The sequence below is a fragment of the Emydura macquarii genome, unplaced genomic scaffold (genome assembly GCF_026122565.2).
Source record: "Emydura macquarii macquarii isolate MOO-44397 ecotype Brisbane River unplaced genomic scaffold, CSIRO-AGI_Emac_v2 contig_1483, whole genome shotgun sequence".
NCBI lineage: Eukaryota > Metazoa > Chordata > Testudines > Chelidae > Emydura > Emydura macquarii.
Window position 1 is genome coordinate 10,864,844 of NW_027131620.1, and position 26,981 is coordinate 10,891,824.

The window sequence follows — 26,981 nt, forward strand, 5'->3', positions numbered from 1 at the left end:
ACTTTTCACATCAGCATAGCTCACCAGTGCAAAACACATTAATGATCAAAAGCCCTAGGAAGACTCTGTTAGCAACTGGGGCAGCTCAAGTGGTGGTAAACTCTGGTAGTCTTTGGCTAGAGTTGCAACCAAATTGAGTTCAGCTGCACACATTGCTGTGACTCAGGAACCTCTTAGTGCCAACTGGCCAGGGGCACAGATGGAGTGCATAGGGGATACAGGGATTTCCTGAGTCTGAGACTTACATTCTAGCTCACCAAAAGAGTGTCACGTGAAGTCTGTAATAAAAGCCTGTGTCACTCTGGTCATCACATAAGGAGTTATGTGTATGTATATATACTGAAAATACTTCTAAAAGTCCCTGCCTAGGGACTGGTCAGCAGCAAAGGTGAAAACAGGTTTTCTGTCAGACAAGTGATGTTTATCCATCTACCTGTTTACATGTAAATTGAGAATTATCTCATTCACAGTGGGCAACCATTAGTAATCTAAGTCAAATGCTAATGAAGAGCTGATGTGGACTTCAAAAAGAAACTAACCTGGTAGGGGCGGGAAAGGGAGAACCTTACCTTGAGGTGCACATTAAAGGTTTGCTCTCATATATTTGTTGCCCTTCACTGAGGAAACAAATGGACAGCAAGTTTACTTCATGAAAAAGAGGCCTTTGTTGAAAACGCTAGCAAGAGTTCTGGGTGAGATAAATTTCTTTAGACGGGGAGTTAACCTGTTAGTTTAGTCTCAATAGAGTTACGATTTTGTTGGATACATAACCATTTGTCTCCAACATTCTTACTCACTATGACTTGAATCTCTGTTCTTTGTTAATAAACGTATGCTTGTTTTCACTATAAAGACATCCAAGTGCTGTGGTGTTAAGCAAAGTGGCTGTCCTGAGCTGAATTTTATAAAGTGGTGTGTGCTGTTCCTTTGGGAATAGAAGGCCTGGTAATTCTGTGAGTATTCAGTGGAGTAGGGGCTGGACTCAGGAGGGAACACTCCACAGACTTGGGGATTAGTGTGTACCTATCACTACCTGTAGTATAGACTAGAGAACCAAGGCCTGCACATGCCTGGAAGGTAGTGCGTGTGCTAGGACTGGTGGTTTCAGGGAACTGATCCACAGTGGGCACAGACAAGTCTGCTTCATGCTAAGGACAACCCTGGGTACCAGCACAGTTGCTGTTATCAGCTGTCAGCAACAGGCATCTTTTGTAGTGTAGGCATGACCTGTGAGTGAAATTCACCCCAGTGCAGAGGGTCCATGGAAGGCATATGAACCCTTACGCCCTTAACCCCCAACTTTATCTATACTTTAAGTGAGTTGCAGTTGAACAATGCATGCAGCTTCTGTCTGATGAGGGGAACCATTCTCCAAGTATTTGACCTATGTTTGGTCTACACTACATACTTACTTCAGTATAATTATGTCGCTTAGGGGTGTGAAAAATATGCACCCACCCAAGCGATGTAGTTATACTGACCTTGCCCCCATGTAGACAGCAGTAGATTGGCGGGAGAGCTTCTCCTGCCAACATAGCTACCTCCTCTTGTGGAAGTGGAGTTATTAAGCTGACTGGAGCGCTCTCCCCTGTCTTCACCAGACACACTGCAGCTTCACCAATGTAAATTTGTAATGTAGACCTGCCCTAAGTCTCTAAGGAACCAGAGAGAATATTGTTTGTTTTATCCCACAAATTCAGCATCTCCGTATTTTAAGCCATTTGCTCTGCTCAGAGACCAATGAGTGATCCTGCTATTGCCGATGATTAGAGCTTCAAAATGTCAAATGGAAATTTTTTTTGCAAAAATTCAAAATTCTGTATTTTGCTGGTTTTGACCAGCTTAGAGCGTGATTAGACTTTTTCAAATATTCTAAATTGTGATGAGAAATGTGCAGAAAAATTTCTGATTTTTTTCATAAATATTTTTCATCTTTTTTTTTACCAGCTCTATTAATGAGGCAAACATTTCACAATACTTAACAAGAGCTTTAGGTATAACTGGCCATCATATCATTACATGTGAGCAGCCAGCCAGCCCCCAATTACTTGACAAGAACACCAAGTAAGATGTATTTAAACTTAACCATGCTCTACTCATGCACATGGAGATTCTCAAATGATCTCATGTATGCACATGTGCTACATTGTCATCTGTTTTACAGAGAGAGAACAAGAACACAAGCTATTTCTTCTTCTCTGTGTTAAGTATGAGAGTTGCAATTTGTTGTAAACTAATCTAATTTTATTAATGTTTGTACGGCAGTTAAAAGAGGTACATTTCAAACACTATGAAATAAAAGTATCACTATTTTTGCACATTACATTCCAGTGGAATTTGTTTTGCATTTATAATAAACAAGTAATAACTTGCAACTCTTATTTCTGATTAAAGCGCGCTCCAGAATTTCTGCCTGAAAACGATTGTCCTCATGAGGCTTATGAGGTTTGCATGACCCTCTCTATTTGGGCATATGTTTTTTTTAGTCTTAAATCTGTACAAACTCCAGTGACTTGATGATATTCTGAGATTTTAGTAGGGCTGATCAAAAGATCTTTTATCCAAACTCTTTTTCAACAAAAAATTGTGGTTTAGACTAACCAAAAAATGTTTGTGAAGAGTGCCTGCTTTCCTTGTAAATTTTCAATTTGTCAGCAAAAAACCAGTCAGCTTTTGGCAACAGAAAGAAAAATATTAAGTTTTCAGTTTTCTAATGAAAATTCATCAAAATTGTCCACGGAAACAAACAAACAAACAAAAAAAGCATTTCCCAACTAGCTGTAGATTTTAGTAAGTCAGACAGGAACTTTTTTTCCAGGGAGATATATAGATATATATATAGAGAGAGAGAGCGCTAATGGGTATCTTCATGTCTAGGCCTTGTTTCTGCTCCTGCTCCCTTGGATATCAATCAGAAACCTCCCACTGACTTCAGTGGTATCGGGATTTCGGCCTATGGGCATAGCATTTCCCTAGACCTTCCAGCTTTGAATATTCAGAGCCTTTGTGATGAAGTGAACTCAGTGTTCTACGAAATTGCTACCCCGTTTGCCTGTCATGAAAAAAAAAGTCATTTTGAAAACCTTGACCGATTCTTCATCACAACCCATCATCATATATCAAAAAGTACTTATAAATATGTATGACAGTATTTCTCTCTCCTTTTTTTCTTTTTTGCGAGGAGAGGGTATCAATGCTACAATTAATTAGGCTAATTTGCATCACAGACTACACATAATTAATTTGTTTGTTAAAACCTTTCAATGTTTTTTATGGGGAGTGCAAGAAATCATTGATGAAATTTGAAGAAGTAATTAACAATAACAGATGCCAATGTGCGTAATCGTAAAATGGTAGCAAAGAAGCCACTGCTGAAGAGTCCAGTTCCACAATTAGGTTTTATCAAGTCTTTCCCTTAAAGGCGTTTCTAGGCAGTTGTCAGTAATTTCTTTCCTTTTCTGAGTGTAAAGCGTATCTTTTCCATAGGCCAAGGGCCTCAACTTATATTATTACTATTTAAATAAGTTAAAAATGCAAGATTAAGTCGATCTGCACTTATCTTATATAGGAGCAAATTGTGACATTTAGTCACTGCCCCCAGCAGCGGGCAGTGCTAAGCTACAACCCCCATAGGGTACACCAGGGGGGATTGAGACTCAGAGAACAGCAGGCTGGTTCACTTGGGTGCTGGGCAAACTATACCCATTCACTAAGATGGTACAGTCTTTTCCACTCCATGCAGCCTGTCTCCTGGAACCGTCCCCCCAGGAACACATCACAGGAGTGATCCAAAACCCACTGAATGGAACGGACGGCCCAATGTTTAGGGCACTGGCTAAGGACCTGGGCAATCCAGGTTCAGTTCTCTATTCCCCGATTGACTGTGCATGTGACCTTGGGCAAGTCACTGAGTCTCTCTGTGCCTCAGTTCCCCATCTGTAAAATGGGAATGATAACAATGCCTGTCTACCTCACAGTGGCATTGTGAGGATCAGTACATCAACAGGTTGTGAAGCGCTTTGTGTTCTAGTGCTGAAAAATGTTATATAAGGAATAAGTATTATTATTATTACTGAATTCAGTGAGATAAGGCCCTAAGAGAATTGCATGGGTTGCAGAAGGGAGAGGACTTTTTCACATACTCGCTCTAGCTATGTGTTCACATAAGGACTTGGCATGTGCATTATAACACATTAGTAACAGAGCTTCAGCTTTTTTTTAGGTGCCACTATCACACAGCTGGACCATCACGGCAGGTCAGAGGGGGAGTCCTTTGCAAATGCTTGTAGAATTTAAATGAATTAATTTTGGGTGAGTCTGTACCTCTGACGTGTTCACTTGCCGTGATTATTCCAGCAAATAAGTCTGCTTCTTACCAAAACAGCAAAACTTTAAGCAAATATTTTAGAAAATATTATCAGAAAACAAATCCTGGCATTTTAGCTATGGGGTTCCAGGCCAAAACTCTTGATTCAGAGAGTAACAGTCTTCCAACCAAAACAAGCCACACGACAGATCTATCCAATCAAAACAGTTCACACATTGACTATCAAGTACTCCCTATGACATTTTTATTCACAAGCTACAGGTCCAAAATTAGCTACGGAAATCATTCAGCAAACCATTATGAATCACAAAGAAGTTCAGAAAAATCAATCTGTTCCTAGGCAATTCATGACAATAAAAAGGTAAACTCATTGAATAAACTGACAGATCTAATACAAATAATACTTTGCACTGTCATAGAAACATTTATCCAAGGGCCTCCCAGTGTTTTAGAGTGATGGGTAACTATAATTAGCCCCATTTTAAAGAATGGGAAATTGAGGTACAAAGATATGAATTAAGTGATTTCTCTGAAGATCACACACAAAGAATTCAATAGCACGACTCACATGTGACTAATCTGGGTGAATAGCTGATTTCTCTGTTCTGTGGCCTAACCGAAAAATGGAAAACCAAATAATATTGGATCAGCCCAAAACTATTTAAAAAATTTTCAGACAACCAAAAAAGTTGGTAATAACGTCATTTCAATGTTGGAGTTTTTGCTGCTTTTATTTAACCTTTTTAAAATAAAAAAGTAGTAAAATTCAAAACAAAAAGTCATTTTGAATAAAAAAAATCAAAATGTTTTGTTTCAAAAGTGTCAGAATGAAGCATTTACACTTTTTAAATTTTTTTTTTTAATTTCTTTTTAATTTTTGACTGAAACAATTTGACGAATTCAACATGAATAAGCAAAACTTTCCAGTCGACCCAAATCTATATTCTTTAGTGAAAGTGTTTTGTCTGAAAAAATTAACCCAGTTCTATACCACTCCGTCTGCCGTTGTAAACAGTAGATGTTACTATGGCCCTGTACTCCATTAAGAAGTTGTTAAGACACTATGCCAACACAAAACTCAGTGTGTTTGCTTCACAGGGATTCATGCAAATACTATTTTTGGTTTCAATCCACACATCCCCTCTTCCTGAGTTTCACTATGAATTGCAGGGTTTTCACTGACTCAGACACAGAAGACTCAACTGAAAGTGGCAAGTTTCCCATGTTTTCATGTGAGTTTCTCAGTGCTCTGATACAAACCCTTAACTTGGCCCAGATTCATTGCCCTAAACAAACCTTTCAATGAACCCACCCTGAGTTTCAGGTTTATGTGGGAACCTGAAATCAAATGTGTTTCCTCTGTTATCATGAGTTACTGCAAATATTTTGCACAGTCCTAGTAGGTACGTGGGCCAGCTCTGGAGATAGGCTTATCTTCACATACCTGGTACATCTGGCATCAGTGATTAAAGTCTCTTTCCAACACAGGATGTCATTCTCACAGCTCCTTTTAATATTCCCAAACCACACAGTCCATTCAACAGTACTCTAACCTGGAACAATAAACTGCCAGGAGAACAACTTTTCTTCTCTGTTATTTTATCTTGATATATGCATTTCTGCAACACCTATCACTGTAATAACTGGGTGTGATTGTTCTTAAGGTAAAAAAAACCCCCAAAAACCCACTGAAACAGCTACACAGAACCACTCAAAGGAATTTCCTTCAAAGAAGCAACTGTAGTTACATTCAGAGCAAGCACAATGTGTAAGCTAAAGTGACCAAAATTCCTATTCATGAACTGGCAGGGGAGAGGATAATTATGACCTCTGATAAGCTCTTTTGGAATCCTATATATCAGGTTCATCCTACATTAAAGAGAAGTTTTCCAGAATGAAAAAGGACAGGTGTGTCCATACAGCAAGGGAGGTCCCACTTTCATTGTCTGAGTGACAGCTTTAGCACAACCATTCATTATCATTTTCCCTTGTATCGAGTAATAACGAGATTAAAGTTTTCTGTTCAATAAGCATATGCTTTTCACTGGTCAAATTGTATTAACATGACTGGCATTCCATTAAGTTTTAGCAACACTTTCTAAATGGATTTTTACTAAAGGTCTTTGTCAAGATCATATGATTGGACAGAAAGAGGGCAGATAATCGAATTACTGGCATTCAGCACATACTCAGACCTTCTTGCATTTAGCCAAAGAATAATGATCAGATGCAAGGAAACCCATGTAAATGAACTGTTAATGGAAATCATATGAGTCACATTCTTTTGAGAGGATGCAAACTCAACAATTGCTCCAGTGAATTGTCAGATTGTTTAATAATAAATAATTGGCGCTTTTCATCTTTAGAAAGATATCAGCAAACTAAACCAGTCCGCCCAATGCTCCTGGGAGATAGATTGATTAGTACCAGGAAACTGAGGGCTATTCTATACTGCCCTACAGTGCGGATTATAGGGGCGTGAACAGCAGCGCACCCCACAGGGCCATGCTGTAACTCCCCCATTTGGATGCTGTGGCCATGATCTAAAAGGTTTTTAGTTTGCATTAATGTAGTCCTCTTTGACCAGGAGTAAATTTGCGTGAACTATGAACCTTCTAGTTCATGCCTGGAGCATCCACATGGAAGAGTTACAGTGCAACCCTTTGGTGCACACTGCTGTTCACACACACCATAGTCCAAACTGTGGGGCAGTGTAGACTACTCCTGAGGTAGAGAGTTCAAGCGACATGCCCAAGGCCACAAAGAGAGCCAGTGTCCAAAGCAGGATTAGATATCAGGCGTTCCCAGCTCTCACTCTTCTGTTCTATTCCCTAACCACCACCTCCCTGCCCCCAGCAATTCAACTGTGGCGGCACATGTTTCTGGCATCCCATTTATAGATTCAGGCAGTTGGCAAGGGCAGCTCCTCAGATGAGATGATACCAGGCCTGTCTGGGCCATGCTTCAGTAGGCGTTTGCTCTCTGCCTAGACCTGCCAGGAGCCCAATATCATGGTTTTGCTCTAGGATAGCAATGGCTGAATTCCCTTTATCTCTCAAGCTAATTTTCATGGAGTCCTGCCAGATCTTTACATATCATAGAGCTCAACTCCAGTCAAAGAGAAAAACTGCATTATCCTCCTTCCCATGCTTTTAAATGTTCTCCAAAGGAAGATGATTCCTTAAGAGAACAGTATCTTTCAGGCCTCACGCTATGGCAGAGGCCATGGGATTTTGATGATCCTGTACTGTATAGGCATTCCAAAATATCTTGATAATGTTAGAATTTTTACAAGCGATAGATCCAATCCAGAAGCCCGGATTATTACTGCTGTTAGAATGTGGTGCTATCCAGAATCGGAATACCTCCGCAGGTGAGAATTTCATGGCTGGCCATTACAACGCAAACTACCCAGATCAGAACATGCCTAGACTTTGAGGGTTTCAAAATCCAGGTCCAGATTTTGCCAGCTGAGCTCATCTCCCATTATTACATGTTGAACGCCTACTTGTCAGTGACACTGCAGACCACCATATTACTGTAATAGGCCCTACTGTACCCATCTCCCTGATTTGTGCATGCCAGGTGGCATCTACAGATGGATGTCAACCTTCCCATACAGAATGGGGGAGCATCAACCTCCTCAAGTGTACTGTTCTGACACCCTGAAAACCCCCACAAATGTGGGGATCTATGTGGAGACTAGGCAGGCTAGGAGGGGCAGTTAGTAGGTCCTCAATGGATGAGAACAGGACTGGATAGATGCATATTGTCCACCCCCCAACCTCACAGAATGTCCCTAGGAAAGGTAATTCAGCCTCAGGCTGTACTGACTTTTCTGTGGGTTCCAACAAAGAGCCCTTGTTAGGTGGAGATCCAGGGGCAGCAGCCCCCAAGAGAGTCCTTATCAGGGCTTATTAGATGTGCTCTGCCAGGGCATGGGGCAGAAGAACCCCATGCTAGTACACAGGCATAGACCTTTGTTTTCTGTGAAGGAGACAGATGCACAGCAGACCACTTGCCCTGTGTTAATCTCTATGCAAAACATTTTGAAGTGACAATGGCTGTCAACAATAACACCATACCTGGGAGTGCACTTTGGTTGATCCTACACATGGCCCTTAAATTAGTAGTAGTATTTATTATTTGAATACACCAAAAAGCACCAGTCATGGGCCAGAACTTCACTGTGCTAGGCACTGTACAGACAGAATAAAGATATGGCCTCTGCCCCAAAAAGCTTACAATAAATTGAATCTCACGCTCTACTAAATAAGCTATTTGTTTTTGTAAACCATGCAACTCTAGACACTTTTTATACACAACCTCTCAAGAAGGCCTCCTGGTAACTAACAAGAGCTTTGTATACAAACAGCATACATAGACAATAGTTCAATGGATTCCAAGAAAGATTCTGAAACCAAGAATCCACTATAAGCCACACCTAAGACAATAAATAAAACTGTGTTCCACATCAGACTCAGTGGGAACAAAACGTTTTGAACCCCAACTGGAGGCCTGCCACAGATATACCTCGCTGTGCACTGAAGGGATGGAAAATGCATAGTACCAAGGTACTCAGATACAAAAAACAGAAAAGCATCTGCTGCTTCCTTCTTTCACCTGCAGGTAGCAGCAACCCACTACTCACAAGTAAACCACCACCAGTTGTCTTCTCTGACAACAAGGTTCCCTAATTCTAAAGTGAATTCAATAAACAAAAGAATAAATACATATTCGGCAGTATAAGTCAGTAGGGAACCATTGTTAGGGTAAAGATCTTATATAATATAATTATATAATTTCCTAGGTTCATAATACCATCTTAGATAATAAATGAAAAGTTGTATGATTTTTCCCCTCTAGATAGATAGACAGACAGACAGACACACACACATACAAGGTGGATGAGGTAATATCTTTTTACTTGAGCAACTTCTGTTGGTAAGAGAGACAAGCTTTTAAACTTGTTGTTTAGAAGATATTACCTCACCCACCTTGTCTCTCCAATATCCTGGGACCAACACACACATTCTTTACATTTTGCATTTCTTTCTGGCTGAACAAGGAAAACAGACTCATCAGTGTTACTGTTTTTTCCAATCATTTTCACATTCTGGTTCTCATGCACTAGATATAATGGTATAATGTTTGGGTTACATACACTTCAGGTGAATGCTAATCTGTTTAAACCATCTGTGTCCATTGGCATTTTTTCCCCTTAGAAATATTTCTGTAGGTTTAAGATTCTATAAATCTTATTTTAATAAAACCTAATATGGGGCCAAATTTGAGCTTGACAGCATTACTTTAATTTAATCCTCTTTGTTCATAAAGACTTGTTTTTGTCCTCATCAGAAGACTCCAAGCCCCTGCTGAGTTTGGGTTCAAGAAAATTAAGCCTTCATCCACCATCGTTTTACCTGTTGAGCTTGTCGACATGATTAATTTGCTGGCCAACATTTGAATGCCATTGATATTCAGGGATCATTTTACAAAGTGAAGGTCTGATCCTTGAGCAGCTGAGCATCTTCAGTTGTCATTGAAATCAATGGGAGTAGAGGATACTTAGTACTTTGAAGGATCTGGTCATAATGTGAACTTAATACTGGCAAGACAAAATGTGTCAACAGAAGCGTATGGTAATCTTGTTTATTAACAAAAGCTACAAGCCCCTACTTGTCATCAATTCTGTGGCTGTGGAATTCACATACTGCTGCAGAATATGGGGCTAGCAACAATAATACATTAAAATCATCTCCATTACTCTCCTGCTTTTCTATGTCACCTGCTTTACTGGAAGTAGGAACAATAGTTAGGAGACTGTAAATAACCTGGGACAGGTCTTGCCTGTGGATTCAGTCAGAGCAAGACAAGGGCGCAACTTTCTTGGTCAAACACTTTCTCCTGGAAAAGGTCCAACAGAATCTGTCTCTAGATGCCTTTTGGGCATGAATCAAATCCCATTTTTTTCAGCAGGTGGATCTTTAACTGGCTTACACTTAATAGGGTGGCTTGTCTGAGAACTTCCAGATTTACTGCTCAATCATTTGTTCAGGTTCGCGGTAAATTACTGCTTGCTTCTTTATTTTCATTGTAATAGTTAGTATAAGTTTTATCCTGCAGTGCTTAGTAGCTTCTCAGTGAGTGTTTTATAAGGGTAATATATTAAATCAAATCACCTACTTAAACTCCATAGATTCTTTAAGTTCCACTTAGACAATGAAGTACCTCAGGTTAGTACCTCAGGTTAATTTTCCATCAAATATAAGATCTCTAATACTGTGACACCCTTAAGAATGACACTCCAATGAGTCTTAAGACTTGCGAGTTCAGAATCAATGCCCTTCTACTGCAGTGACACATCCTACTCCTAAACATTACTCTACTTAATCTGATGTAATCTCTTGCGTAAGCACAATGTGTACTGCTGTAGAATTTATAACACTTAGACTTACATGTACTTAAATGTGACTGAAGTCAGCAAGTCTTCCCGTTCTGCAGCAATTTAGGAAAAGCATCTTGGAAAACCTTTTCAAAACAAAGTGCCTGATTCTCATCTACACAAAGGCCTTTTCACCCCTTCTGCCAGAATAGTGTGAAGGGGCCTTAGTATTAATGGGATTCAGGCCCAAAGAGGTCTCATTTATTGTGTATCCCCACTGTCATGTTTACAGTAATGAAATATTTTCAGTCTTGTGGCTTTTCCCTTAATAGGATCCAATTAAGGACTTTCTAAATTACATAGATGTTAAAGACTTTTCTATCTTTCAGATGATTTTTCTCTCTTTCCTGACAGCTCGCACCCTCTCAAAATTGCTTCACAAACTCTTTTCCATTAAAAAATGGGAAATTGCACAATTCATCTAATTAGTCAAATTTGAATTGTATGTGACTTGCATGGCCCAATGGTTGAATTTCACACCCCATTTGGAAAGATATGGCAGAACGGCATTGCTGATTTGCTTTAACACTTCAGCAGCACTATTCAATTATAAGATGGAATATTGTTTTGTTTTTGGCTGTAGATATTTTATTTTCCATTATGTTATTAACCTTTATTGAATTTTGCTTATATGGCTACATTTTATAGATGAGATGTGCTGGTTTTTAAACCATAGTAAGTGGTTAATTTTTTTACAATGAAATTTATAGCATAAATAAAAAATAGACAGAAGATGAATTTTAGATTCAAATATTGCCATATAGAGAGAAACAGGATTTGCTATATTGGATCAGACCAATGGCCCACCAAGTCCTGTCTCCTATCACCACCAGAGATTGGTACCAGCTGCTTCAGAAGAAGGTGCAAGATGCCATGAATTACATCGTTAGGGGTGAATCTGTCCCCAAGGAAGTGTCCTCCTAACCTGCAATAGCTAGAGATTAAAGGCTGAAGGATATATCCCTTCCAAAGCGCTTCATTTTAAAAATAGTTACTATTATAACTTCGGCTGTTCTTGTAGTCCATATAAATGTCCAATTCCTTTTTGAATCTTGCTTATCTCTTGGCCTCAATGATATTTTGTAACAATGAGTTCCACTGGGTAACTGCACATTGTGTGAAAAAGTAAGTTGTCAGTTGTAAGCCTCTCCTTTCATTTTCAACAAACGTCCCTATATTCTCATATCAGGAGAAAGCAGGAATAGCAGCAGTGCCCTGTCTACCTTCTCTGCACCATTCAGCACATATATTCTAAAATAAGAGCATTCTAAAACTAGAACGATGAAACTGATTGTTTAGCAGCTGCCCCTCCTCACTCAACAATTACATTCGCTCAGCATGTTGTAGGACTGAGCCTTTTCTTTGCTGCTAACCATTGATCCCCATCAGCTCCCTGTACAGAGGGCCAAAACTTTGTCCTCCATCCTCCTCTCCCTCTCAGCAGCAGTCATGGAAAATAGTTAAGGCCTGGTCCAAAGCTCACTGAAGTCACTATGAGTCTTTGGAACAGGCCCTAAGAGGGGAAAAATACGTTTGTTTCAAATTGCAGGGGGGAAATAGTAGCTGATGGACGTTTGCAAATCTTGGAACTCCACAAAGTTTGCAGTGCTCTAGGTCTTACGAAGTCCACATATAGGTGATACAAATGGTTTCTTATGTTCAGCGAGATGAAGAAGAGAGTTAAGTAATAGAAATGATTCCATTGCATGAGGAATATTCTTTGTCTCTCTTCCAGTCTCTGTGCCCTGTAGCTATTACATGTTACTGTAGTGGACTTCTGCAGCTTTTCCCTTTTATTTAGTGAAAGCAAAGGAATGAGATCTGTTTGATGTCAAAATGCATTAGGCATATAAGTAGAACTTTCCTAATACTGAGGAAATTGCATTTGGGTACCTAAATCCAAAAGTAGCAGTGACGACTAATTTTTCTAATGATACACAAAACTACCAGGAATACTTCTGTATGCGGTGTTATTGTGGCTGTGCTGGTCCCAGGTACTAGGGAGACAAGATGGATGAGGCAGTATCTTGTATTGGATCAACTTCTGTTGGTGAGCGAGACAAACTTTCGAACTTACACAGAGCCCATCTTCATGTCTCCCAGTAGGGAAGCATTATCACTTTTAAATCACAGGTAGGAAAACTGAGTCACAAAACCCTAGACCCCACACAGAATGTCTAATAAGGGACAGCAAACAACAGGTGGAGCTTAAGGAAGGATAGCACAAAGGATACATATATACTATGATATCATTGCTTATGGAGGTCATAAACCTGCCTGGAAGGTACCAATATCTCTATAAATATACATTTTTATAAATGATTTTTTACTACCTGAGAGCTAACACACTTTTTACTTTTATAGAAAATATTTTAATTTTTAAGCTTCTTCATGAGCCCTGAACCAAGCAGCTGAGCACTTGACATAAATAACCTTCATCCAGCTGTCCCCCACTGAGCTGCATTGCAAGTTTCATCTATAAAAAGGCTTATCCAGCTGCCCAGAGCAAAGGAACATTTCTTACCCCTCTCATATTTGTCTGGGATCATCATGGCAAGAGACAAATTCGACTGTCTGGCCCTCTCTCTGCCTACAAGGCATAAAAAACAGGAGGAATAGTGGGCTGTATCACATGCAAATTTTCTTTTGCAGCACATCATCCTCAAGCATGATCTCCTGTGACATGAAATCAAGAAACTGTTTTGTTGCTTTCTTTACCCTCCAGGTAAATGAAGGGTTTATATACCACTTGTGGTTAATGCCAATGCTCATAATCATGTATCTTTTTAAGCGTCTCTGTTCTATGACACGTTTCAGTCTCTACAGCTGTGCGGCATGCAACCCATTGATAATTTGGTTTTTAGAGGTGTATGTTTTGTACCCATTAGGATTCTTTGCTCTTCCGTTACTTTGATTATTATTTCCCTTTTCCGCTTTTGTCTGTCACTCTCCATTTCAGCAGAGGGATGGTATGTTTCCTCCGGCTGAAAGAACAGAGCACAAGCCAGCCTCTGTAGCTACTGTATCCCAAGCAGTTCACTCATTGTGGATTCTTGGTTAGCCTGCAGGTGGCAAATCTTTCTACTCCCTTTCGTGACACTGCACATACATCATCTCAGCAATCCATGTCATTTGTACCTCTGTGATCTTCCAGGCCAAATTCTCTCTGTTTTTCCTTCCTGCCTCAATTTGGTGTTTTCCTGGAGAGAAAAGTGGGATTAGAAAAGAGGAAAGAATAGCAAATTTGTGAAGTAACAGATGACATGATCTTAAAATGGTATCATTCCAAATTGCTTCCGTCCTTGCTACACATGGTTCTTTTTCCACAGATTGAAGCACACGTTGCTGGGTGCTAGTGTGATAGTGGGCGAGTTAGGCCATGTCTACACTACAGATCCTATGTTGGCAAAGTTATGCTCTTTGCTGCAGACCCTGGGACAATGGGGGTACTGCCAGAATAGCTATGACGTCCAGGAGCAATCAGAAAGAGAGAGAGAAGTGGGATATATCCCATAACAAATTTTCACCAACACCATAGCTGCAAGACTCTTGCATTTTCATTTCAAAATTAATGGAACCATTTGTAAGTAGTTGCACATACATTTTTGCTGTTTAATTCCTGGTGGGTTTTTTTTAAATCACTTTTCTGCAAATTGTTGTTTTCACATTGAAAACATGCAGAAGAATTGAATTTCTGAGGCATTTCAAGAAACAGACTGTTTCTTGCAAAAAATTGGTTAATTTTCACTTGAAAAATTCACTGGAAACATGGCAAATTTTCAGTGAAATGGGACATATGTATGCCTGAGCCAGACAGATCCATGAAGTATACTCATATCAACAGAAAACTGTCAAATTTAGATGTCTATGTTTGTATGAATCAAGTGCCAATGGCAACATGCTATACATGTATCTAAACACTTCAGTTAATTGAGAAAAATATTCTGCCCAGTATTTTGCTAAGTGACTGTTTCTGTTGTGTTGGTTTGCGTCTAGCGAGAAAACATGAAACAAAATGCAAGCACTTTATCAGGCTTGTCTGAATTGCAGTAGATTTTAGAAATGAATATCCTAATACATAGCATATACAGTAGCTATATTGTATGGAGTTATTTACTTCAGATAGATACCACATTTTCTTCCAAATGCCAAATTCTTTTAACTAGATTGTTTCAAAACTGAAATTGATAATGGACATCTGATCTAAGACGTTTAAGTTTAATATGTCATATCACATGATCCTGTCAGATAGCATTATGTCAGTGATGTTTATATATAGTGTAATATAAAGTGAATCAGTCCTATAAAGTTTGACATCATTATTGTAGATTAAGGAAGAAAGAAAAAAAGTAGCAGCATAACACTCACCAAAAAAACCCCCCAAACCAACAAAAACAATGAAGGAAGCATAGATTCCAAATTACTAGCAGTAGACAGAAAGCAGGGTATGTTTACACTGCAATTAGAAACCTGCAGTTGGCCTGTGCCAGCTGACTCAGGCTCACGGGGCTTAGGCTACGGGGCTTTTAACTGCAGTATAGACTTTTGGGTTCAAGCGGGAGCCCAGGCTCTAGGACCCCGTGAGGAGGGAACAAGAACAGCAAGCCCAGCAAAGCACATGCTTAACTTTAAACACATGAGTAAAAAATCATTGACTCCAGCAGGAGCACAGAGATGATTAAGGTTAAGCATGTGCTTTGCTGGATCAGAACCAGAGTGCTCAGCACGATGCAGGGCTAAGCCCTACGTAACTCGCAAGCTCTCCATAGAACACCATCCAGTGCTTCAAAGACCCCTGTTTGGGAATCACCACTACTGCGAACAGATCTGCCAGGTCTCTGTTAGGTATAGAGTGTCAGTCACCATAGTATCTAGGCACTGATACACAATAACAAGAAAGCCATAAGATGCAACCGAAAGTGGATTCTTCTCTCACCTACCTTGGTTTGGTCAGTTGTAGTAGCTGTTCTCTTACTCTAAAGTTCAGAAATCAGTTTGTGGGAATCTGCCTCTTCCAGCTCAGGTGAGCAAGCATAACACTATCTAGATATCATCTTTTACCTGGAGCCTAAGGCAAACTGAAGCTAGTACAAAGATATTTGGAATCTTTCATAAGCAGCCTGACCGTGTGGCAAACCTGGAGGCAACTCCAAACCACTGGAACAGGTGGCAGAGGACATTTGGCAAACTGGCTGGTAATTCTGCTGTTTGGACACCTGCCCCAGGAAAAGCACAGTGAGACATTCTGCTTTCACTTACCCTTTTATAATGCAATCCAACTACAGCAGAATTTGGCCCTGTGTATTCAATTCTGCACATGAACTATCACCATTTCCAAGAGACAAGAGCATGCAAGTGATTCAGCATGCAGCACTATAAGCACTCAGAATCTAATCGGACACCAGGTTAAGTTTCCATTGCTATTAATGTAAACAACATTGTAAAAAGGGGCAGAGAAAAAAAGACAAAACATGAACTGAGTGGGTTATTAAAAATTAATGCTGATTTGTTTCCTTTTTGAAGACAGGAAAGCATAATATAATGCATATCCTTGTTCGTGGTAATTAGCAAAGAGCGCTGTGCCGAAGGTTCTCACACAGAAACCACACACACACACACACACACACAGAGCTTCAGAAAAAACTTTTAAGACCCCTCCCTTCTGAGCCTTTTATCAAACTAAGGCCTGGTCTACACTGCCACTGGCAGTCGACATACTGTAGCTTGCGTATCTCCCGTCGACTTACGTTGCCGTACCACGGCATCTTCACTGCGCTGCATCGACAGGAAACACCCTCCAGTCGATGCAGCCTACTCCTTTCAGAGAGGTGGTTTAATCGCGTCGACCAGAGAGCACTTCCAGGATCAACTGAGCGGGTCTCCATGACTTGCTCAATCGATCCCACTGCATCGATCCCCAAGTTGCCGGCAGTGTAGACATATCTTAAGTGTTTCATTTTCTCTGGCGAGGCACACGTTTTTGGAGACTGAGTTACACACTTTGGTTTTGGTCACTTTGGTTTTGATGAATTGGTTGGTACCACGGAAGGTTTTCCCCTGGTCTCATAACAGCACTCCACGATGCAATATACAGAGATGAATTCACTTCATGCATTTTGCTTTGAGATTCAGCTTGGTCACATGAAACGAGAACCCAAGACCAAGCGTACAAGGTACAAATTGTGCGAAAGGCTCAGATGGCCTCATTGTTAGTGGTTTCAAATTAACATAATTTATCCTTGAACCTTGAAGCTTGGTTGAAATATATAAAGCACCCGATTTACAGCCTCTAAGTTTGTTCTCATGTAGAAAGCTAGCTTAACTAGGACAACTCAGGCAGCAGGGAAATCAGCACAGAGAGAAGGTGAGCAAGAGCGCTGTCTCGAAATAAAAACAAAAAGGGTAGTGAAGTTATGCTCCTAAGACTGGAGGAGAAGATTGCAGGTTGGCTTCTGATTTTTCAAGCCAACGTTCATGCGTGCAACTGAGCACACACACAAAAGTTACTTAGTTATTAAATCCTTGGGACAGGGTCCGCCTTTTTGTTCTGTGTTTGTACAGCAAGTAGCTCAATGGGGTCCTGGTCCATGACTGGAGTTCCTAGGGGCATGTGGTAATACAAATAACAAATCATAAAAGTTGGCAGCCATTTGTGCATGCAAAGAGGGCACCCGGCAACTTGATTCTCATGCATAAAATAGAGAGCACTCACTTTGACAGGGACAGTCACTTGTACGCACAAAAGTAGGTGGAAAAATTGGATGTCTAGTTCAAGACTGAAAATGTGGTCCCTAGCTTCATATATACCAGCATTTGAAGAATAAAACTTTGGCTATGAGAAGTATAGTGCTTTTTGTAGATGTTAATCAATGTATTATTCCATTGCATTCCATTGCATTTTTAATGTGTATGTGTATTATAGGCGAGATTAAACTCTGAAGAAGTTATGATTCTTTCTGCCTCATAAGAAAACAAAGGGGACAAATATAGGCCTCAGTCCTCCAATAGGAACCACAAAGCATGCAGCTACGGTGGGCCCAGGTTTAGATTAAAGGAAAGAAAGACAATGTTGTAGTATAATTTACTTGGCTTATAGAGTTGCAGAATGTATTTACTCCATTCCTGGAATAGTTATAAACATAACTGTGTAAGCACTAATGAATAGAGGTCTGTTACAATGTACTTCTATCTGTATACACAATGCTGTTCTATATAAACTGATTTTCATATTCTTAGTGGTGCTATGCAAAGTAAATTTGGTTCACTACATGATGTGGAAAGTCTGGGATGTACAAAAAGAGGGGTCATAAAACAGTCCTCTCTGTAATTGTTTCATTAAGGAAACACCTTTTATACCTATATAGCCCCAGAAAAATCTGAGACAAACTTCTCTAGTCTAGAGAAAACAAAGTGCCACGGAAGACAAATAAAATATTCCAATTGACAGAGAAAGATGTGTTACATTAGCTTATATTACTGGAGATGATCTCAGGTCTTAGTTATCTGTTACATCAAATGTCTCAGTTTTCCTTCTGTAATCTAATATCCACCTTCCAGCTGTGGCCTATATTTAACATGTATACACGTTTTTTCAGATGCTACCATTTTGCCCCAGGCCTATTGACTGTTTAAAAATCCAGTAATAGTCCACACTGTTTCTTTAAGAAAGTTCATCCATTCACTTTAATTACATTTTCAGCCCTGGTTATTGTCCTGTGCCTGCAAAGAATGTTTCCAGCCATAAAAAACCATTATCTGCCACAATTATGGATAACCAGAGTGTGGCCAGAGGGCAGAAATGCCATGGTGAAAGATTGTACCGCAATTCAGTGCAGAATTTATAACTTTCCTCCAGGCTAACTGTCAGCCTGATCACAATGCTTGACAAAAGATCCAGCAAAACAAATGCAGATGCTGCTTCTTGCCTGCACAGTTGCTCTTTTTTTTTTTTAAAGGTGCAGTTTGTTGTGAGATATTAAGCTGCAACTACAATAAATGCAACACCACAGAAGACACTAAATCTGATTTATTTTGTTGAAACACAGATTTAGACCATATAAATCCAGTTCCATAGCTTTAAAATCACGTGGTTCTCTGTTCAGCTGTGCCATTTCAAAGGTGAACAGGAAATACCACCATTGGTTGACTCCAACTACACAAACTACAGACTCATTTCTACTAGGTTAAGTTTTCTTTTGTAGCCACCGAACCCTGCCTGTGACTCAGATCTCAAGATGGTTTTCCATAACCACCCATGCTACTGTGTTAGCAATATTACTAGTAGGTCTTTTCCATCTCTAATTTCTATGGCTATTAATGCACAAAGAATGCTGCGTTGGAGAAAGATAGGCTAGATGAGAGGAGGAGTTCTAACTATCTGTTGCTCACCTGAACGCCTGGAACAGAGATATCAATGTGATTTTATGCACTCCTCCTTCTAGCCACCTGGGCATGCTTGTTCGAATTCAAAAAAGCATGTAACATTAAGCTTCCTAAAACAGTGGATTTAATAAAGTCAGTGGAGAGTTTTGAAAATCTGACTAGGTGCCTGTCTGCATCTAAACAGCTTCAAAATCTGGCCTTAAATGTTCTCAATCAGCACTGAGGGAACAAAAACGGTGTCACTGAAGAGCATCCCAGCCTACGCCTCCCTTAAATTTTAATTAAAGGGATCAAAAGACAGAGAAGATAAACGTTAAACATTTCTGACTGGAAGAGTGTGACCTGACGTTCTAGTTTTTTGCTTATCTCTACTCTTTTGTGTATAGAAATAGGATAAACAGACAGACATAGATATGAGCAAAAACTATAACTTCAGATCAGAATCCCTTTGAATTTTGATGGTGTTGGGAGAAAAATCATTGGATTCAGATACATCTCTACAATTTTTGTTCTGGGTCAGATCTAAAAATTAAATGGCCTCTTTTTCCAGTTCTAACCATTTTGTAAAATTCTCCTAGGATTTTGTTCCAGGATGACAGAACTCTCACAAGAACTGCAGATCTCTCAAGAGTCCCACCATTCTGAACCCAACCTTTGTGAGAACAGCTCACAAGATTTTGGCACCAAACCTGAACCTTAGGTCTGATTCAGACTCATACCCAAACTCTACCCTTAACCTAAGCCAGAGCAGAACTCCACCTCTTGGCCCATCTTCAATAAAACAGCATTCTGCCTGAACCTCATTAGAGCAAACTATTAAAATAATAAGAGGATAATTTAGCCTCTCTAATCAGATATTCCTCGAGAAAATTTGAAGTTCTTTTGCACATTATACGTTACAATAATGAGTTCACATAGCTCAGACTTAAACAATTCCCCACCCTAGGGAAAACCTGAAGGAAGTGGTTGAGATCCTCCATATCTTGGGTGCCATTAATTGAGCAAGAAAACAAATGACTAATTGGGGTGAAATTCATCCCAGGTGGAGGGCTTGCCCAAGGCCCAGAAACACCACTTAAGTCCTTTCCAATGTAGAGTAACTACACCAGGCTTCTATATTCCAGTTAAGTCCCACTTAACTTGTTAATGCAGAGCTAAAGTTGGAAAACCAATCATCACCGAAAACACAAGACATTTTGACATAAAAATGACCTTTTTTTGTAGGATTTGGTGAAAAACATTCTAGATAGTAGAACATCAAAAGGTAAAATGATAATTACTTTCATATGAAAATGGTCTCAGCACTTTCTTATGGCTTTAGGCCCCAGTCCAGCAAAATGCTGAGGTACACACTTAACTTTAAACACAAGCTTAGTCCCATTGATTTTAATAGGATTTCTCGCATGCTTTTGGATAAATGTGCTCCAATGCTTTGCTGGATTGTGAATTTACGTGTATGCTGCTCAGCCATCTCCTGGTTGAAATAGTAAGTGGTCATAATTCTTCATGGGCAATCTCTCCATTGCAGCTCTTCAGAGATGAAAGCAGAAATAGAGAAAATGAACTATGAAGGGATAAAGCTTCCTTTCACCTCTGGGGCCAAAGAGCTGTGAACTAGCTTTAATCCCTCTGGTAAATTCAGTAAGGTCCATCAGTACTCAAAGATTTCTGGGATAGATTTACACTAATTTAAATGGTCTGTACCAAATGGTATGGACCACGTAAGCCCACAGAGCCGATCCAAAACCATTCTGGACAATGGCAGTCTTTCCTATGACTCGTATGGATTTGGATCAGTCCTGTAATGCTCTTTATCCATTGTAGAATACTCCAGATTCAAGGCAATTGTGCATAGATTACTTCAATGAGACTCATTATCCAGGTTTTCACCCTATATGATTTATTTATCTTAGGACACCTTATATTTCTGGCTTTCAAAAACATGACCTTCCTTGGCCAGGTCTCTGTCTTCTCTCTCTCACACCTAAGTAGTCAGACCCTGCAAGTTCATTTGGAATGTGCCTAAAGTGATCATTATAAGAGTTGTTGCCCAACATGTCTTTCAAGGTCTAAAGCACCTAGTTGTGGTCTTTGGCAGATGGAGATAGAGGGACATGATGATCTTTGTTGTCTTTGCTGTATGCCAGTTTCCTAGAGGATTTAAAAAGTGTCACGACTAAGGTCCAAATCACGCAGGCTGTCCTGTGTTGATGGATCGCTGACCTGTGCAGAGCTGGACTGAAGTCAATGGAGCGCCACAGTGGAACGGGAGTCTGCCTGTAGGGAACTTGTAGATTTAAGGCCTAAGACTGGCTCTTTTAAATACCTATTTCTATACTTTTAGAAATACTTTTAGCTTGAACTCACTAAAGACTTCTATTGAACTCACTAAAGACTTCTATTCCTTAAACATACAGAGTTCCTACCAACTTGATTAAATGCCTGCAGGATCAGCCTTCCATATCACACAGCATAATTACAGACCAGTCAGGGATTAAGTGCCATCTTCGTTTTGCATGGCTATGTAACTTCTTCGTCAATTAGGTTTTTCAGATATTAAATTTGAAACTAAGCTAATGTGGTGCCATATCATGGTTTAGAAAGGATATTTTATATTAAACAAAATGATGTTTGATTTTTATCTTCATAGCGTCTCTTTAAGAAAACCACAATAACATCAAAATAGTCCCTCCTAGCAAAAGACACAATTATATAATTACTACCCAAGCCAAATAAAAATGAAATACTAGGCTGTGTTCATGTTTCCATCGTGTTCTATTATCCAAAATGAAGACTTTGGGCCAAATTCAGACCTGGTGTAAGTAGGTATAACTTCAGTGATGTAGTTACAGGCCAAAGACTCAGGGCTATAATCAGAAACACTAGCCAGAACCCCTGAACCCATGTAAAGCCCCATTGCCTCAGGTTCCAGTTTGATCATATAATTTAGTTTCTGTGAAATCAGTTCATAACATCAAGCATAAAAATGGACTTAGGAGCCTAAGTTTAAGCTCCCATTGTTTTAAGTCTTGTCTATATAGATGCATTTAACACTTTCTGTTTCTCATGCACAGGCACAAACTTGCAAAGCGTGCCCAAAAATGTTTTCGTGTAAGCCAAAAGGCTGTTCTCAATGAGAACTACTAAGTGCTTTTGACAATCTGGCTCTTATCTACATGCCTAAATGGGAGCGGAGCTCTTTTGAAAATATGGCCTTCGATAAACAAAATGCTAAAAAAAATAAAATATTCTATTAAAAATAGGTTTGGCAAAATATTTTCCTCACAAAAATTAAGATGTCAAGGCTAACCATCTTAATGGTGTCCCTCGTAAAGAATGGAGCCAATGACAAAACTCAATACCATCTGTGTCTCAGGAAACAAAGTAGTTTCTGTAAACACTCTGTGGCGGACCTATCATACAATGATAAACCCACAGCAGGAACCCGGAAATCCATAAATGTAATGCATATTTCATTCAATTATTTTCAACACCTACAGGTTGCAAGTGGGGAAGGAAAGGCTGTTGCTGTTTTTGGTGGGGTGAGATTTTATTCTGTAGGTATGTCCTGCTGTGTAAATTAAAGGAACAAATAAAACTACAGACACTGGGCAAAATGTATTGTTTATGGTATATTTTTATTTAGCGTAATCATGTGTCACAAAGATATTATGCCAATGGGTAATTCCCGTTCCCTAACCTGTTTTCATGCCCGTTTAACTCTACAGAAGGAGAAGGAGTTCTATCGATGTGAAACTGATGCCACACACCGGAGATCCAGCCCCTTAAGTTTCATAGGAAAAAGTTTAAAAACTGATGGCAGAGCCCAGTATCTTGTTCAAGGGAAACTTTTAATTGTTTTAAATCAGAAAGAAAACAACAGGCCTTTTTCCTTCACATTTATATCAATTGACTTCAATTGACTTCAATGGAACTATTTCTGATTTGCCCCAGGAAGAGAGGAGAATCAGGCCCAAAATGTCTCTGGAAGTGTAGAACTCTCATTAATTTGCAGTCCAGAAGTCTGATCCATTGACTTCAATCCAGCTACATTGATTTACACAAGCTCAGGATCTAGCTGCTAAGCTAAATCTATTGACCAGATCATTACGCTACTACCTGGTTACAATTCCTGCTGCTAAACAAATCCATTCCCTACTGAGACACTGTTGCTGAAATTAGATCCTATCGTTAAGCAGAAAATTAATATAGTCAGAGCTTTGGAAAATCCACTTAGCAGGCTTTCAAAAATAAATATACCAACTTCAGGAACCCAGTGAGAACTTAATTAACTTCAGGTCAGCAACCTGAACCCCAGCCTCCGACTCTATTCACGTCAATTATGCTATGGACATTCTCTCTACTGGATCTAGCAACTGGCATACGGTGTGTAGTGAAGACGGATCACCAGTGATACACACTCAGCTGTGCAGATATGGCTCACTGGTGTTTGAGAGATATATCTGCTTTTGCAAAATTAGTCAGCCAGCAGTTTGATTTGTGAGCCGATCACGCCCAGTTACTACAAACAACAAGAGAGTTGTCCAATGCCCCATATTCATTAATTATCCCTCCTCCTCCTCCACAACTGACTCAATGTTTGAGCCAGGAGAAGAAATCTCATTCTCCCTGCCTCTGAGTCACTGTCAGACGGCGCATATAGTCAGCAAAGGCGGCATGCAGCATCGTGGCTGTATTTCTGGCAAAAACCAATTTGGAAAAGAATCCCTTCCTTCCCTCCACCTCCTGTACACACAAATAATCACCGTGGCTTGTTGGTATAGGTGAATCTTGGAAGAGAAGCCTGTTACTTGCACGAGAGAGAATTTGCCCCCAGCCCCTAAGAGTGTGTCCACACTGCAATTAGACACTCCTGGCTGGCCTGCGCCAGCTGACTCAGGCTCGTGGCACTCGGGCTTAGGGGCTGTTTAATTGCAGTGTAGACGTTCGGACTTAGGCTGCAGTTTGAACTCTGGGACCCTCCTCCCTCACAGGCTCCAGCCCGAGCCTGAACATCTACACAGCAATTAAACAGCCCCTTAGTTGTTAGCCCCATGGGTCCAAATCAGCTGGCCCGGGCCAGCTGCAAGTTTTTAATTGCAGTGTAGACAAGACCCCTAAGCAGGCTGATAAACTAAGGCTGGTATCTTTTCAGTGGAGTGTCTGAGGAGTCAGGCCATGGGTGCTGGAGACAGGGGTCAAAGAGTCATTGCTCCCCCATTTTTGAGAACCTGAACTCCATGGGAGGTGATTGGGGGGGGGGGGGGGAGGGAGGAAGGGGCAGGCCTCCCCTTAACCTCTGACAGGGGAGTGGGTGGGACATAACAGCAAAGCCCTTCCCTGCTGGCATGACGGAGAAGACACCCTGCCAAATATGAGTGACCTGGTGCACTCAGTCACTCAGGTTGGGGCCATTCTGGCTGCTCGCCCCCAACACACACACACACACACACACACACACACACACACACACACACACACACACACACACACACACACACACACACACACACACACACACACACACTTTTGCAGTCCTTCCAGCACCACTGAGTCAGGCATCCAAACCCCATTACACTACAATGGGAACTGAACACTGAACTCCCTTAGGCACCTTTGGAAATCACAGCCTAAGATTAAAACGAGGCCATTGGGGTCTTTTTATGCAGCATTGCTTCAGGAGCCCTTACCACCTTGTCGTCTTTTCACAGGACAAAAGGAGCCCAAGGCATAGCATTGGAGAGCAATGTGCTTACCTCTGGGCTGGGAAGAACTCATAGACTAAGGCCAGAAGGGACCATCATGATCATCTCTTCTTACCTCCTGCACATTGCGGGCAATAGACCCTCACCCACCACTCCTTCAATAGGCCCATGACCTCTGGCTGAGTTACAGAAGTCCTCAGATCTCCAGCTGTTGGAGATAATTGCTGATTGCCTACAGTTGCACATGGCCTATCCATGTCTATCTCATCATAACATCCCCTCCATAAACTTATCAAGATCAGTCTTGAAACAAGTTTTTTTCTTTTGTCCCCACGGCTCCCCTTAGGAAGCTGTTCCGGAACTTCACTCCTCTGATGGTTAGAAACCTTCATCTCACTTCAAGACTAAACTTAAAATAGAATCATAGACTCGTAGGACTGGAAGGGACCTTAGAGGTTATCTAATCCAGTCCCCTGCACTTATGGCAGGACTAAGTATTATCTATACCATCCCTGACAGGTGTTGGCTCTTAACTTAAATAAGCCCTCTCCCTCCCTGGTGTTTATCCCTGATATATTTATAGAGAACAATCATATCTTCCCTCAGCCTTTGTTTTGTTAAGGAGATTGTCTTGTTTAGCCTCCTCTCCTAAGGCAAGTTTTCCATTCCTTTGATCATCCTAGTAGCATCCTTCTCTGCACCTGCTCCGGTTTGAATTCATTTTTCTTAAAGATGGGAGACTAGAACTTCAAGCCCTTTTAGGCCCCCCCACATCAATTAACCTTTTTCAGACCCTGCTTCAAAGGTGAGAATTACGCCAAAGTCATTGCAAGTTCATGGTCTTTAGGCAGGTTTTGAACAGGTTCTCTTTTACATCTGAAGGTCGAGCTGTTTTGGGCACAGCATGTTAGATGGTTTGTTTCTCTTTCCTGACTGGATGAGTGAAACTCTTTGCATCAGCTTTCCAGTGAGAATACTTGTGTTTCATTATTCAAAATTCACCCTCTACAAATATTTCCCAGTGCTTACTTCCCAGTCACAATTTTGGTGAGTGTTAGAGTCAGTAAGCTCAGTTGTACAGCCAAGGAAGAGCTGTTGAACAACAAGCTTTCATTGGAAAATGGTGTTTTGACAAGCGTGATTTTTTTAGGGGCAGGGTCAGAAGGACTTAATTTTTGTAAAAGAAAATTGATTCTGTTTCCCCTTCCACACTCCACTTTGTCTGAGTTTACTGCCCTCTCCCCCTTTTTTCCAGTGGAAAAAGAAGAAACATTTTCAAAAATAAAGTGACTGTCTCTGCAAAGCTAACAGAAAACATTTTAAACCAAATTTTTCAAAACAAAACAAAAAAGTTTCTAATTTTTTTTTGTCAAAAGAAAATATTATGAACAAAATCTTTAAGAAAAAAATCCATGAAACACACTTAGCTTTTTTCAACCAGCTGTACTCATTTGGGAGATGTTTACACACAGAATAAATGTAAATATACTCAGAATTGCTTCAGTAACACTTCAAACAAACAATTCATGGAAACATTTCTATATTATTTGCCCAGCTCTACTTGCCTGGGCTAGAGTCTGGAAACTTATTTTGTTATTACAGAAGACACAATAACAGTTTCACTGACTTCTTATACTCTAGTACCATTTCATCCCATTGAACAAAACTGAGTTATTGCAAGATCCCGTGGCAAAAATGAGATTCTACGACCATCCAAAAGGTCACTACATTGAACAGCACCTCCAGCACCACCAATAGCTGGTCTTTCAAGTTGCAAGCTGTGCAGGGGAAAGAACCAGGTTCCTCCCATGCATCTAGAGCACCCAGGACATTTTGAGTGGTACCACAATATGAATAATAAATAATCTCCTGACAGCAATTCTTAGTCTTAAGAGTCCACCCCAAAGAGGAAGGGGATAAGCAAATCCTCCCCTTTGTATTGTGTTACAGTATCACTGGAATTAGATCTCTCAGCTTGGATGCCCCACTTCAAGTCAGTGCAGCATGGATGAGACTAGCTGGTCATTGCAATGCATCTTTTCATTGCAAACGTAAGAGTTTCAGGTATTTGTCAAGAAGAAATTAAATCTAGTAATGGGCTCAATGCTCAGCTACACCAAAT

General features: G+C 40.3%; 1 long non-coding RNA gene across 2 annotated transcripts in view; it reads right to left on the bottom strand.

The window, feature by feature from the left end:
• Positions 1–13,486, bottom strand: part of LOC137157348 (uncharacterized) — an 88,283-nt gene extending 74,797 nt beyond the window's left edge. For both annotated transcript variants that reach the window (XR_010921081.1, XR_010921082.1), the window contains exon 1: positions 13,297–13,486. This is a non-coding gene — a long non-coding RNA (uncharacterized lncRNA). The remainder of the gene's footprint in view (positions 1–13,296) is intronic.
• Positions 13,487–26,981: the final 13,495 nt, after the last annotated feature.